Source organism: Chenopodium album, chromosome 13 (genome assembly GCF_948465745.1).
Source record: "Chenopodium album chromosome 13, dcCheAlbu1.1, whole genome shotgun sequence".
NCBI lineage: Eukaryota > Viridiplantae > Streptophyta > Magnoliopsida > Caryophyllales > Amaranthaceae > Chenopodium > Chenopodium album.
Window position 1 is genome coordinate 16,611,443 of NC_137846.1, and position 13,489 is coordinate 16,624,931.

Sequence of the window (13,489 nt, forward strand, 5' to 3'; positions counted from 1 at the left end):
AACAAGACCTACAACGTACGTCATGTTATGTACTCACCATTAACACATACTACGTATATAGTTTGAGCATGATGGGCAAATATCAATCATATAATCATATTAGATAAGATTTAGTATGTTGAAGTCAAGAACATCCTTGAATACCATAAAAGAACAACTAATAGTCTACAAATTTTTACCTACACCCCGGGGTAGGGAACACTGTCTACACCTCCCCCCCCCCCCCACATCCTCTGCGTGTGTCCCACCCTTCCCTTTTCATTTGAATTTCCTGTAAATTTTTATAACATGTTCATTTTTGTATTGGTAAATGTTCATTTTTGTATTATTAAATGTTCATTTTTTAGCAAGGAGTTTTTTATTCTAATTAATACTTCGTATTTTTCTGAATTGTATTTTTAGAATTTATTATAAATAAACCTGAGAACAAGTTTATTATAATGATTACTGCACCCAAATCATTTTTATTATAAGAAGTATTACATCATCAAACGTTCATTTTTGTTTTTTTTTTTTTATATGTTTCAACATATGTTCTTTTTTATATCATCAAATATTCATTTCAAGATCTATGTGTAATTGTGTAAGTAATATAATAAGTTGTATGCAAATACATACATCTAAGAATTCTATTTATTTAAATAAAATGTTGTTAAAAAAATAATCTCCAATACAAAATAAATTTAATTTAATTACAATAATAACACATTTCTATTCTATTTTATGTAATAATTGCTTCATAAACATGAAAGTGAACCATTCAATCCTAAATGTACACATGTGTCTTGTTAAATGAACATTATTAATTGTTACATTTGGTATAATAAAGTGTCTATATAGATATATCCTCCTTGTTGCACCTCTAATCATATGAAATTTGTGTGTTTTCCATGAAAAATATAATCCGATGAGCACAATATATTTGCCGCCTTCAACTTCCTTGCTTGATTATCCTGTGCAATAAGATATCACGTTTTTCAAAAAAAATAATAACCATGAACACATTCCAAACAAAAGTACGTGTAAGGATTCAAAATTGAACATTTACGAATGAATAACAATAACAAATTCAAAAATGGACACACTGTAAAGTAATAAATTAATAATACATTTTCTACGATGAATGAATAACCTGTGATGACTTTTGAACATTTTATGATTTGTGAATGAACATACATTAATATATGTGTAAATATACATTAATATATGTGTGAATATACACATATCCAAATGAACATCTATGCATCAATATTCGAATAAACACTTGTCAATATTAAAGTTAAAATGTATGTATATATTAATTTAATATGAAGTTGAACATGTATTATTATAGTCTATGTGTAGGGAATATTTCAAGCATGATACTAACATGACATTAGGAAAGAAATAGGAAGCATCATAATAATATACATGATATTAGAAATCAATAAAAGCATCCTAACATGATACTAGGAATCAAAATAATCAAAGCATGATTTCTATATCAAAAGATCAATAAAGCAATTAAAGTACTTACTTCGATGCCTCGTATCTCTTTCTTATAACAAAATACACACATTAGTAACTTCAAGGAAAATAATAAATAAAACAATTAAATTAAATAATTGAGATAGGAATTTGTGACCAAACCCTCAAAAATTATCAACCTCTCACGTCTAGGGCGAAGGCAACTTCGAACTTGGCTAGGTGTGTCTAGAACTTATGTATGAGGAATTTTGTAAGAGAGAAGGTTTAGAAAGAGAAGAGAGAGAAAGCTTCTAGCTATAGAGAGATGAGAGAGATGATGAATAATGATTATGAATGATGATTGTGGATGATTAAAAACGGGGAGATACGACCCCTATTTATAGAAAAACAGCCCGGAATCAAATCAAGTCATATTCGGAATAAAACTGGAATCTGTCGCTAGGCGACAAGACCAGCGCCAGGCGACAGACCTGTCGTTTGGCGCTAATGAAAGGATAAAACGCGCTTTTGTACGGAATCCTCTTCTTAATATGATTAAGCAACAAATTCCGTGTTAAGCAGAAAATCAGGTTTATCATAAAATACTTGTTTTATTCCAAATAAAACTCTTTAAAATATAATTATCAATCCTAATACTATTAGAATTAAAAAGGAACCTTCTAAATATTCCAGAAGATTAAAATCAATCCTAACAACTTTAGGAATAATAATTAATAGGCCCTCCTCTAGATCATTGAGCCACATATAAAAATCATTTCGAACCCAATTTAATATAATCCATAACTTCCTCATTATTCATCGGAATTGGGCTTATAATATATCGTTGGAAAGCACTTTTCAAGCCCAATCCAACTACACTATTATTGGACCCTCATCATGGACCAAACCAAATTGGACTGACTATTTTTCTTAAATAGAGTAAGAAAATAAATATTTTCAAAAACAGAAAGAGAAATATTTTAATAAAAACATCCTCATCACTAGACATTTCACACCTTCACTTCGTTCGATAATCAAATGACATGAAAGGTAGTCATAACTGGGTCTGGTTTTGCGGAGACAAATTTGGGTGTCTACAGAAGCCCCTACTTTGACTGAGTTTGGAGAAACGCAAGTTTTGAAAACGAAAGTCAAAGTAGCGATAGGGACGGAGAATGATTCAGAACGTTCTACGATCCTAAATCATTCTTGTAACGCCGATACCTGCAAACTAGCATTAGTTAAAACAGATAAAAAAGTTAAGAAACGTGTATCTTGCTTTGTCGAGCACACGTCTCTGGAGTATCCAATTTTGTTTGACGATTTTCCTCAAGCTAGGAGATATCGTCTGAAGACTGCTACGCTTGCAACTACCTTCAATTTCCACTGTTTTATAACCATCTTCCACATCTTAGGGAACACGATCGAAGATAACTTCGCTAGAAGTCACCTCCTGTTTTCTGACAACCTTCCTCATCCTAGGGAACGCCGTCGAAGATAACTCTGCTCGAAGCCATCCTCAGTTGTCCGACAACCTTCCACATCCTTGGGAACACGATCGAAGATAACTTCTCTTGAAGTCACCTCCTGTTTTCTGACAACCTTCCTCATCTTAGGGAACGCCGTCGAAGACAACTCCGCTTGATGTCATCCTCAGTTTCGCTGATGTTGATGCTGTGGTCGCGCTTCGCTGCTGTTGATGCCTTGGGGGTGATGACAATCCTTTCTTCTTTAGGAATAGTTGCCAACACAACTCTTAAATGATGTATGACAATCCGATTTAGGGAAAGTTGTCAATGCCACGTAACAATCCATCCTAGAAAATGTTTCCACGATGAAGCGACAATCCGTATCTCCAATTTTGGGAAAAGTTGCCAATGCCTCGTAACAATCTGTCATAAGAACCTTGCTACGATCGAAAATCCACATTTTGGAATATAACTCTTAAAAGCAATCCACCTTGGAAATTTGCCAATATTATGCGACAATCCTTTTGGGAAAATATTGCCACAATTGACAATCCGTGTCTTGGAACATTTGCAAAAAAAGAGTCGATCGGCAATCCCTTTTGGAAAATCGGCCCACTACTGAAATGAATGACACTCCACGCTGGGGAACCTTTGCCGAACGTTAAGATGAATAGAGACCTATGACAATCCTTTGGGAAATTTTGCCATAGGGAACTTGATGCATGACAATCCAATCTCGGAAATATTGCCAAGGGTTTGATGAATGTATGACAATCCGAACTTGGAAAAACTTGCCACAAAGAAGGAGCACGACAATCAATGCTTGGAAACATTGCTAGTTTGAGATGACAATCCAATCTTGGAAAAATTGTCGTTGAAGAATGATGCTCGACAATTCACTCTTGGAAATATTGTCGTTTTGGTGATGTGCTTCTTTGTGAACCATTATTTTGGTGCTTGCGATGAGCCAATGATTAGGCACTTAAGCTAAGTGAGATGATCGTCGTCAAGCCGATCACTGATTGCGATTGTAATCGAGCCGACTATTAATCATGTCAATTTTCTTATAGGGGCTAACTAGCGTACCAAGGAACCCAATCAATCAATATGACCATTTGACTCTAGTTGATTTGCTAAGTTGTTTGTGTCCTTTTGCTTTAAAATTTTTGTAAAGATCATCTGTCCGTCTGGGACTTAGTGTGCCTGCATTTATATTTTGGACTATAGGACTTTGCTCATGTCTTTTAAGGTTGACTTTGTGTGACTTAATGCTATTGCCTGACTCGACGTGTAACTTGATGTACTCAAATCGACTCGTGTGCGTAGACTTAACTCAATGTGATAACACGACATGACTCAATGTGTACATGAGTCGTGTATGCATTCGTCTCGAAAACGCAGAAAAACAAAAATTTCCGTCATTTTTGTGGAGGGTTCCGACTTTCTCCTGAAAAAGAAAGACACAAAAGGGAAGAAGTGAAGTGTTTGATGATGCATGTTGAACAAGTTTAGTCAAATTTATGCGTCCACGTTGTATCTCATAGTGAAAGGATTAATTCATCCTAGGCTATTTGAATTGTTGACTCGATGATGCAAGTATTTAGGTAACTTAGGCACGGAGGCTAAGCACTTCATACTTTGTGATGCAATGATGGGTGATTTTGATATGAGTGATGAAGGACTCTAAGATGACGAGGCATGCTTCAACGTCGTGTTGAGATTTCATGACAAAAGGTTCCTAAGGGAAGGATTATTTGTCTATATATCAGTGATGTGTGTGAAAGTGACACTAAAGCTAGGCTGCAAAGGCTAAGTGTATGGAAAAATATTTTGAGAAGAGTCAAATGATGGTGACTCTTAGGCTAGGTAAGCTAACAATGTAGGGATCAAGCCCCCAAGTATAGCTCTAAATGGATAGGGATGAGCATTGGAAATCCCTTGATATGATCATGCATGAATGTGAATATGAATGCATTTTTAATTCGGCCGCACCTCAATGTGAGATTGCCTACGTATCCGTTAGGAATCAGGCCGAACGTAGCTCTAGCCGAACCTCGCACAAGTGTGTGTATACCTCAAAGAGGTCTTTTAAGGGTTGTAACGTGGTTAGAATAAAGGTTTGAAGAAGAAGGGGATAAAGGCTCAAGACCTTAGATAAGCCCCCAAGGTGTGCAATTTTGCTTTTGATATCTTTATATTATTATGCTTGAGGTTTCTCACTCTTGAACTCTTTTTGTTTATTATTTTGCTCTCTTTTTGCTTTTGCATTTTTTTTATTTTGACAAGTGTGGGCAATCTCGATCATGCGGTCTATCACTCACTTGGCATTCATGTTTCTCTGGCGCGGTACCGAGCACTCGATAAGAGACGCAATCTGAGACGTGTTCTTATCAAAGATATATTCATATCAAAGACATTGGAACACTTGCCCTTTTGCACAATTTTATTGCGATTTTATTCTTTTGAAATTTTTTATAAAACACTCAAGATTTTATTCTTTGAAAATTGCATAAATTGTACACATCCCATCCCAAGGCTAGGTAGATGTGGGTTGAAGAAAGAAAGGTCTATCATTAGACGAGGCTCAAAGTGGTTTATCAAGAAAGGATTGTATATTTGAAAGGTGAAAGGTAATATGATAGGCTACAAGGGGTGCCTCGAATCATTGGTATACCTTGTGCTTAGTTCGACATGGATTATTTTTTTTTTTAATGCAATGCAATGCGATAATCATATACAAGAAAATAAATGCTCATTTTATTAAAGGGAGAAGAAAAAACCTACAAAGTAGAATCTAAGGAAAACAAAGGGTGCCTATGCTAGACTTATTTGGGGATAGAAAAAATAAAAGAGGTCATGAGATCTTGTCGTTGAAGCTCGCATGGTACTTGCAATAAGAGTTAGGATTCCATCTTGAAGATCGCCTTTCTGGCGTTGGATATTCAGTGGGGCCAATAGGTTTGATTAATCCTCGATCATGGAGATGATCGAAAGCAGCATCATAAGTCATTCCAATGGGCGTGAACTCTCTTTTTGGTTTCTTTTTAGATCCTTGATTATCCTTAGCTAAGACATCATTTAGGTCAAAGGTACTAACATTGTTACCAGAGTGGGTGTTTTCGGAAGAAGAAGGATTGTCGTTCTTCTTTCCTTTCCAGCCACTGTTGTTATTATTGTTAGTAGCTTTTTGTTTCGCAAGGTCATCTTCGATTTCAATACCTATGTCGTAGACGGCCTTGAAAGTTTTCAAATTATGTTGATATTTCAAATGCTTTGAATACTTGTCTTGAAGGTTCTTGATGAACATCCTTACAGACTCCTTTTCAGTGGGGATCTCTACCATTTTAGCGGAAGTTTCCCTCCACTAGTTAAAGAAAGAGGTGAACCCTTTGTTTTCTTTTTGCTTTAGCATCTCAAGTTGTCTATGGTCCGCTTCAACTTTAATGTTACATTTGTATCTATCAATGAAAGCGTTTACTATTCCGTCCTAAGTAGAGGTTTTTTCTTTGTCAAAGGAAAAGAACCATTGTTGACAAACAATTTCAAGAGATAGTGAGAACAAAGAATGAAAAACCTTCCTATCAGTTCCCTTAATGTTCATTATGGTTTCAAAGGCCCTTAGGTGGAAATAAGGATTGTCTGTTGACTTGAACTTAGGGATGTCATTGGCATTAAACTTCTGCGGAAGAAGCTCCCTGTCCACTAAGACCCCTTGTGAGCTAATGCCTTGGAATCTATAGTCATTGAAGAGTTTGCTCAAGCTTTCTTGCATGAGCTCCACTTGTTGTTGCTTCACAGGGTCATTGACTTGAAGAGCTATACTCTTCATCAATTCAGTTAAGTTGGCCAAGTCCTTCCTAAGCTCGTTAACTTCTTCTTGAGACGCCATTATCTTCTTAGCTTTTTCCGACTAACAAGTTTGTCAAAAAGTAGTATTTGAACAAAGGTGTTGTCCTTGATTAAGCGCCCTTCCCTCTTTGACCAATGATGTGAAAAGGGAAGTTATGGATACTTTTTTGTTAATTATTTGACTCAAACTCTATTCAACATGCAGTAGATGGAAGGAGGTAGGAAGAATGAAGGTTGTGATATGGAGAAAATGTGTGGAGAATGGAAAGACGATGTAGATGGAGAGGTATGAAAGAATTAGGAATAGAATGTATCCCCAACTCAAATAACAAAAAAACCGACTCATGCATGAACCTAAGACGTGGTCATGATGACATATACACAAAGCGTGTGCTAAGACTAGTGAGTGTAGGTGACATGTTTGACTCGTGTCATGACCATGTGACTACGTGCTTAGACTCAATTAAGGACTAAATATGACTACTGTCATTAATAAACTGGTTAAACTGATTAAGTAGACTCATCGTGAAGACTCGAGCAAAGGCCCGAACTATCGTCGGACGACAGGACTGTCGCCGGACGCTAAGGGTCAGCGCTAGATGACAAGATTGTCGCCTGGCGCTAATCACTAGCACATGGCGCTACAGTCCAGATCTCTGCGTCATTACTGGAACATTGATGTAGGACTGTTTCCATTATTTTACTCTAAAGGGACAAGCCTAAAAGTCGTACTAAGTCAATCAATTTATTAAGACTTTAATCATTTGTATTAATTAATTAATTAATTAATTTAGCAAAGTCCTTTAGTCATTAATTAGTTCATTTAAACTCATTCACAAGTCAAACAAACGGTTAGTGGAAACACATATAGGTTATGCACAAGCAAATGATGCACAAGTAGTCATATAGTCACAATATGATGCAATGAGTTTGCAACCTAACCATGGCTCTAGTTCTCTAAAGTTCATGATATGGGTTAGTCAAAGAAGGTCCATGGTTATGAGTCCGGATGCACCGCGCGAAAGCCTTACCTTTGGAAGGGTTGGCGCGAGTGGATGGGACCCCGCGAGTTAAACTCGCTTCCATGGTTTGGTGAATTCAAAAAACTGGGATGTACCCTTCGTTGCCAGGAGCGTTCGATTGGGTAAATGGAGCGTGAATCCCCAGAGGGTTATGGCCATATGTAGAACACATATGGGTTTCAGAAAAAAGGGAAAAACTCAATCAGGAAGTAAAACCGAGCAAACAGTACTAGAAAACTAGTCGAAACAAGAAGGTAGATTTCTGGCTCGGTATTGGAAGAATTCGGCGAGAGAAAATAGTGTCTGTCGCTAGACGCTGGCACTGTCGCCAGACGACAAAACTGTCACCAGGCGACAGCGCCATTGTTTGGCGCTGACGCTGTTTTCTCAGCGCTAATTCCTACATGCCTCGGCAGCTTTCTGTTCTTGAATTTTCAAGTTTTTTCGTAGCATTATTTCGACTTTAGTTGTGAAAGATATTTCCCTAATTTTCTACGTGTAAAAATCCTATGTTTTTTACGCATTTCGGATGGTCTTTCCAATGCGGACCTTTTTATGCATATGCCACAATGTTAATCTAAATTACGCACATGAAATACTTAGAACTTTTCAAGTCTCATCCACTCATTCTAAATTATTGCCAAAATAAATTTTAGGAATTAAAATAGGAATCCTTCCCAGTGGAGTCGCCAATAAACTGTAGGGAATATTTCAAGCATGATACTAACATGACATTAGGAAAGAAATAGGAAGCATCATAATAATATACATGATATTAGAAATCAATAAAAGCATCCTAACATAATACTAGGAATCAAAATAATCAAAGCATGATTTCTATATCAAAAGATCAATAAAGCAATTAAAGTACTTACTTCGATGCCTCGTATCTCTTTCTTATAACAAAATACACACGTTAGTAACTTCAAGGAAAATAATAAATAAAACAATTAAATTAAATAATTGAGATAGGAATTTGTGACTAAACCCTCAGAAATTATCAACCTTTCACGTATAGGACGAAGGCAACTTCGAACTTGCCTAGGTGTGTCTAGAACTTGTGTATGAGGAATTTTGTAAGAGGGAAGGTTTAGAAAGAGAAGAGAGAGAAAGCTTCTAGCTATAGAGAGATGAGAGAGAAGATGAATAATGATTATGAATGATGATTGTGGATGATTAAATACGGGGAGATACGACCCCTATTTATAGAGAAACAGCCCGAAATCAAATCAAGTCCTATTCGGAATAAAACTGGAATCTGTCGCCAGGCGACAAAACCAGCGCCAGGCAACAGATGTTAGCGCCAGGCGACAGACCTGTCGTTTGGCGCTAATTAAAGGATAAAACGCGCTTTTGTACGGAATCCTCTTCTTAATATGTTTAAGCAACAAATTCCGTGTTAAGCAGATTAAAATCATAAAACACTTGTTTTATTCCAAATAAAACTCTTTAAAATATAATTATCAATCCTAATACTATTAGAATTAAAAAGGAACCTTCTAAATATTCCAGAAGATTAAAATCAATCCTAACAACTTTAGGAATAATAATTAATAGGCCCTCCTCTAGATCATTGGGCCACATATAAAAATCATTTCGAACCTAATTTAATATAATCCATAACTTCCTCATTATTCATCGGAATTGGGCTTATAATATATCGTTGGAAAGCTCTTTTCAAGCCCAATCCAACTACACTATTATTGGACCTCATCATGGACCAAACTAAATTGGACTGACTATTTTTCATAAATAGAGTAAGAAAAGAAATATTTTCAAAAACAGAAAGAGAAATATTTTAATAAAAACATCCTCATCACTAGACTTTTCACACATTCACTTCGTTCGATAATCAAATGACATGAAAGGTATTCATCACTGGGTCTGATTTTGGGGAGACACATTTGGGTGTCTATACTATGTGACTATTTTCATTATGAGAATGAACATGTACGTATTTAAATCTAAATTAACAATTGTTTAAATCCCATTATACATTCATTAATATCTGAATTATCATAAACAAAACTAGGGTAGTGTTCTCTCAAGACTGGACTCTAGTTGATCTTATCTAAGGTAAGAATGCGAATGATCGTATACTAATAGCATAATGAACATCTATCAAAATGAAAATGAACATTTATCCAAAAATCATTTTCATTATAAACTAACTCTATATTTCAGTGGCAAATAATTTCATTATTTCTTATGATTTTTACATGAGCATTATATAAAAGAAATTTTGAATTTTGGTACCTCAAAAATGACCCCAATTGAATTTTCGCACCCGTTTAAAACTTATTTTTATTTTGGTACCCATCAAATGTAAAAATATAGATTTTGGTACCTCCGTTCAACTTCTGTTAAGTTTTCCGTTAGTGGGGTCCTGCCACCTTCCAACCACCCCTTAGCCACCTTCCAGCCACCCCTTAGCCACGTAGCAACCACGCACGCAGCCACCTCGTTTCGCCACCACACCACCGCCACCGAAACTACCCCCTTGTACGCAGCCACCTCCAATTCGCCACCACACCACAGCCACCAAAACTCCCCCCTTGCACGCAACCACCGCAGCCCAGTCACTAAATCCGCCGAACACACTCCAGCCACCACCACCACCACTCGAAATTCCCGTTCAGCTCTAATTTGCGCCATCCCCCGCAACACCAACCTGAAACAACCCAGAAAACCACCTGTTTTCTGGGTTGTTTAAAAACCCTAAACGAGTTGGTTGTTTCAGGTGGGTTTTAGGGTTTCAAGGGGCGGCGAAAAGGGGAGGGTGGTTGTTTCAGGGGGAGGGAGGAGGATTGTTTTCGGCGAATGGTGGTTGTTTTGGAGGGCAGATGTGCGACTGTGTGTGGTGGTTTAGCAGCTGTTGAGGCTGAGATCGAAGGAGGGAAAGGGAGGAGGTGGGCTCGCCTGTGCTGGAGGAATATTTGGGCACCGGCAACCGGCATAGGGAGGGGGAAGGATGGCTGACAGAGGGGGGGAGGGGTGTCAGTGGGTGGTTGGTTTTTTTTTAAGTATTTTCCTTTTTTAAAATAAATTAAATTATTAAATAATTAGATAATGAGCCCCACTAACGGAAGTTGGACGGAGGTACCAAAACCTATATTTTGTGACTTTGATGGGTGCCAAAATAAAATTAAAAAAAAAGAAGAAGTTTTAAACGGGTGCGAAAATTCAATTAGGGTCATTTTCGAGGTACCAAAATTCAAATTTTCCTTATATAATTATGTGATATACATACATCCAAGCAAGGATGAACAATTTATGTATTAATATTTGAATAAACATCTATCAATAAACAATTTTCATGCATGTAGTATCAATATCCAAATGAGACTCATGAGCATTTCTAAATAAGAGAATGAAATGAACGTGAATTTAAATCTAAGTGACTATTTTTCAACATGAGAATGTACTTATATAACAATCCAATTGAACATTCATAAAAATTCGAATGATCACCAATTAATTTGTGAATGATATATATATATATATATATATATATAGGTCATTATTGAGCATTTATCAATATGAGAATGAATGATATAAAAAAAAATTCCATTATTAGTCATAATAATCATAAGAACTAGAACAAGTTGTACACAATTTTTAAAATTTTAGGCCAACAATTAATAATATAAAATCATGCCTTAACACAAAATGAGAGAATATCAAACAATAACATAATTCAACTACAATTATAAGACTCACTTACTTCCACAAAAAAGTGTAAGAAGTCAAAAATTCTTGCTCAAAATCTTTAATTACGGAGAAAAAATTTGATGGAGATGACAATAATATGAACATACGTCAAAAATTTAACGATCGTATATTAATATGCGAATGATCATTTACTAATACGCTAATGAACATCTATTATAACGAAAGTGAACATTCTTCAACAATTATTTTTCACACTAAACTAAATTTACATGTCAATAATCTGACAAAATAGATCAAACTATACAGAAAATTTAGACAACACTCTGTTTTCAATTTTTTATGTTTAATAATTATATAATATAATAACACACCATAAACTAATTCAACACAAGAGTATATCAAATATTGATATAATTCAATTAATATATTAAATTTTTTTCTAATATTTGACAATCAATTTGGGGGGAAAAAAAATTAGAGTAATCAAATCAATATTTAACAATTATATCAAATCAATGAAATGAAAAAGGGAGAGATAAATTAGTACCTCATTAATGATTTGTATCAACAATGAAGCCCCCATAAGAAGTGACATGAATAGATGATGATTAAATTTCTATGATGAAGAATAGGAAGGTGTTTAGAGAGAGAAAATTAAGGATGAAGGTTTTTGGAGAGAGAAAATAGATATGATGAAATTTTTTAGGAAAAAAATAAAAAAGATGATGGTTTTTGGGGGAGAGAAATCATAAAATGAAGATTTTTAGAAGATAACAATGGTAATATACATATAATCTATATTTATTTGGGAGGGAGATAAATTGGTGGTGGGGGGGTGGGGGGGGAGGGGGTATAGGTATATTTACCTACACTGGGTGTAGGCATTAGTAATTAACTAATTATCAAACTTAGGCTTGTTACTTAAATGGGCCACAATCAGTCTATTAAGCATTTTCATGCTTAAGTCCATTACCAACAACCTTAGTCCATACGTTCAATGTCAACCCATTTGGCTTTGGGTCTACACTATTTACTACCCCATAAGTACATAAATAGCTTCAAGCACAAATTGTACTTCAAAGCATTCAATACTCACTCTAGTATTTGCTTCGTGTACTAGCTTAGAGTCGTAGACATCAACGAGGTTTTCTAGGACGCACCTCATAGGCCAATTATCGTGTTTTTGCTTTGCATGTATTGTTGGCTCAATTTCCAATTGGACCAAGCTCGACTCCAGCCCATAATCAAAAGGTCAAAATCTTGACAATATTTTTTAACCGAAACAATAGTCATAATAAAAACTTGATACTCGACTCAAAAAACAACAAATAACATGAGGAAAGAGCTCAATTCCCAATTGGACCAAGCTCGACTCCAGCCCATAATCAAAAGGTCAAAATCTTGACAATATTTTTTAACCGAAACAATAGTCATAATAGAAACTTCATACTCGACTCGAAAAACAACAAATAACATGAGGAAAGAGCTCAATTCCCAATTGGACCAAGCTCGACTCCAGTCTCTCCAGCCCATAATCAAAAGGTCAAAATCTTGACAGCATTTTTTAACCGAAACAATAGTCATAATAAAAACTTGATACTCGACTCGAAAAACAACAAATAACATGAGGAAAGAGCTCAATTCCCAATTGGACCAAGCTCGACTCCGGTCTCTCCAACCCATAATCAAAAGGTTAAAATCTTGACAATATTTTTTAACTGAAACAATAGTCATAATAAAAACACTCGAAAAACGACAAATAACATGAAGAAAGGGGGGCAAGACTAGGCACAAACCAATACACGTATATGGACCTATTTTAATGAGTGCATAATTAGAGAAATTCATGGTTCCATAATGCACTTTGTACCTCATCATCACTAAAGGGGCCCCATATTGGTCACCTTTTCCCCTCTTTTCTTCCCATTCTATTGTTGTTATTGTTATTGCATGGCCCCAAACCCACCACCAAAGCCATAGGGAGTAGATGGGGGGCAATCACCACTTTTTCTCCTACATTCTATTTCTCCT

At 35.8% G+C, this 13,489-nt stretch overlaps 1 long non-coding RNA gene across 1 annotated transcript; it reads right to left on the reverse strand.

Moving 5' to 3' along the window:
• Positions 1-588: 588 nt before the first annotated feature.
• LOC145574655 (uncharacterized) lies at positions 589-9,340 on the reverse strand. Its single transcript, XR_014098120.1, has 2 exons — positions 1,517-9,340; positions 589-953 (listed from the first exon to the last, which is right to left on the reverse strand). It is a non-coding gene; the product is annotated as an uncharacterized LOC145574655 (long non-coding RNA).
• Positions 9,341-13,489: the final 4,149 nt, after the last annotated feature.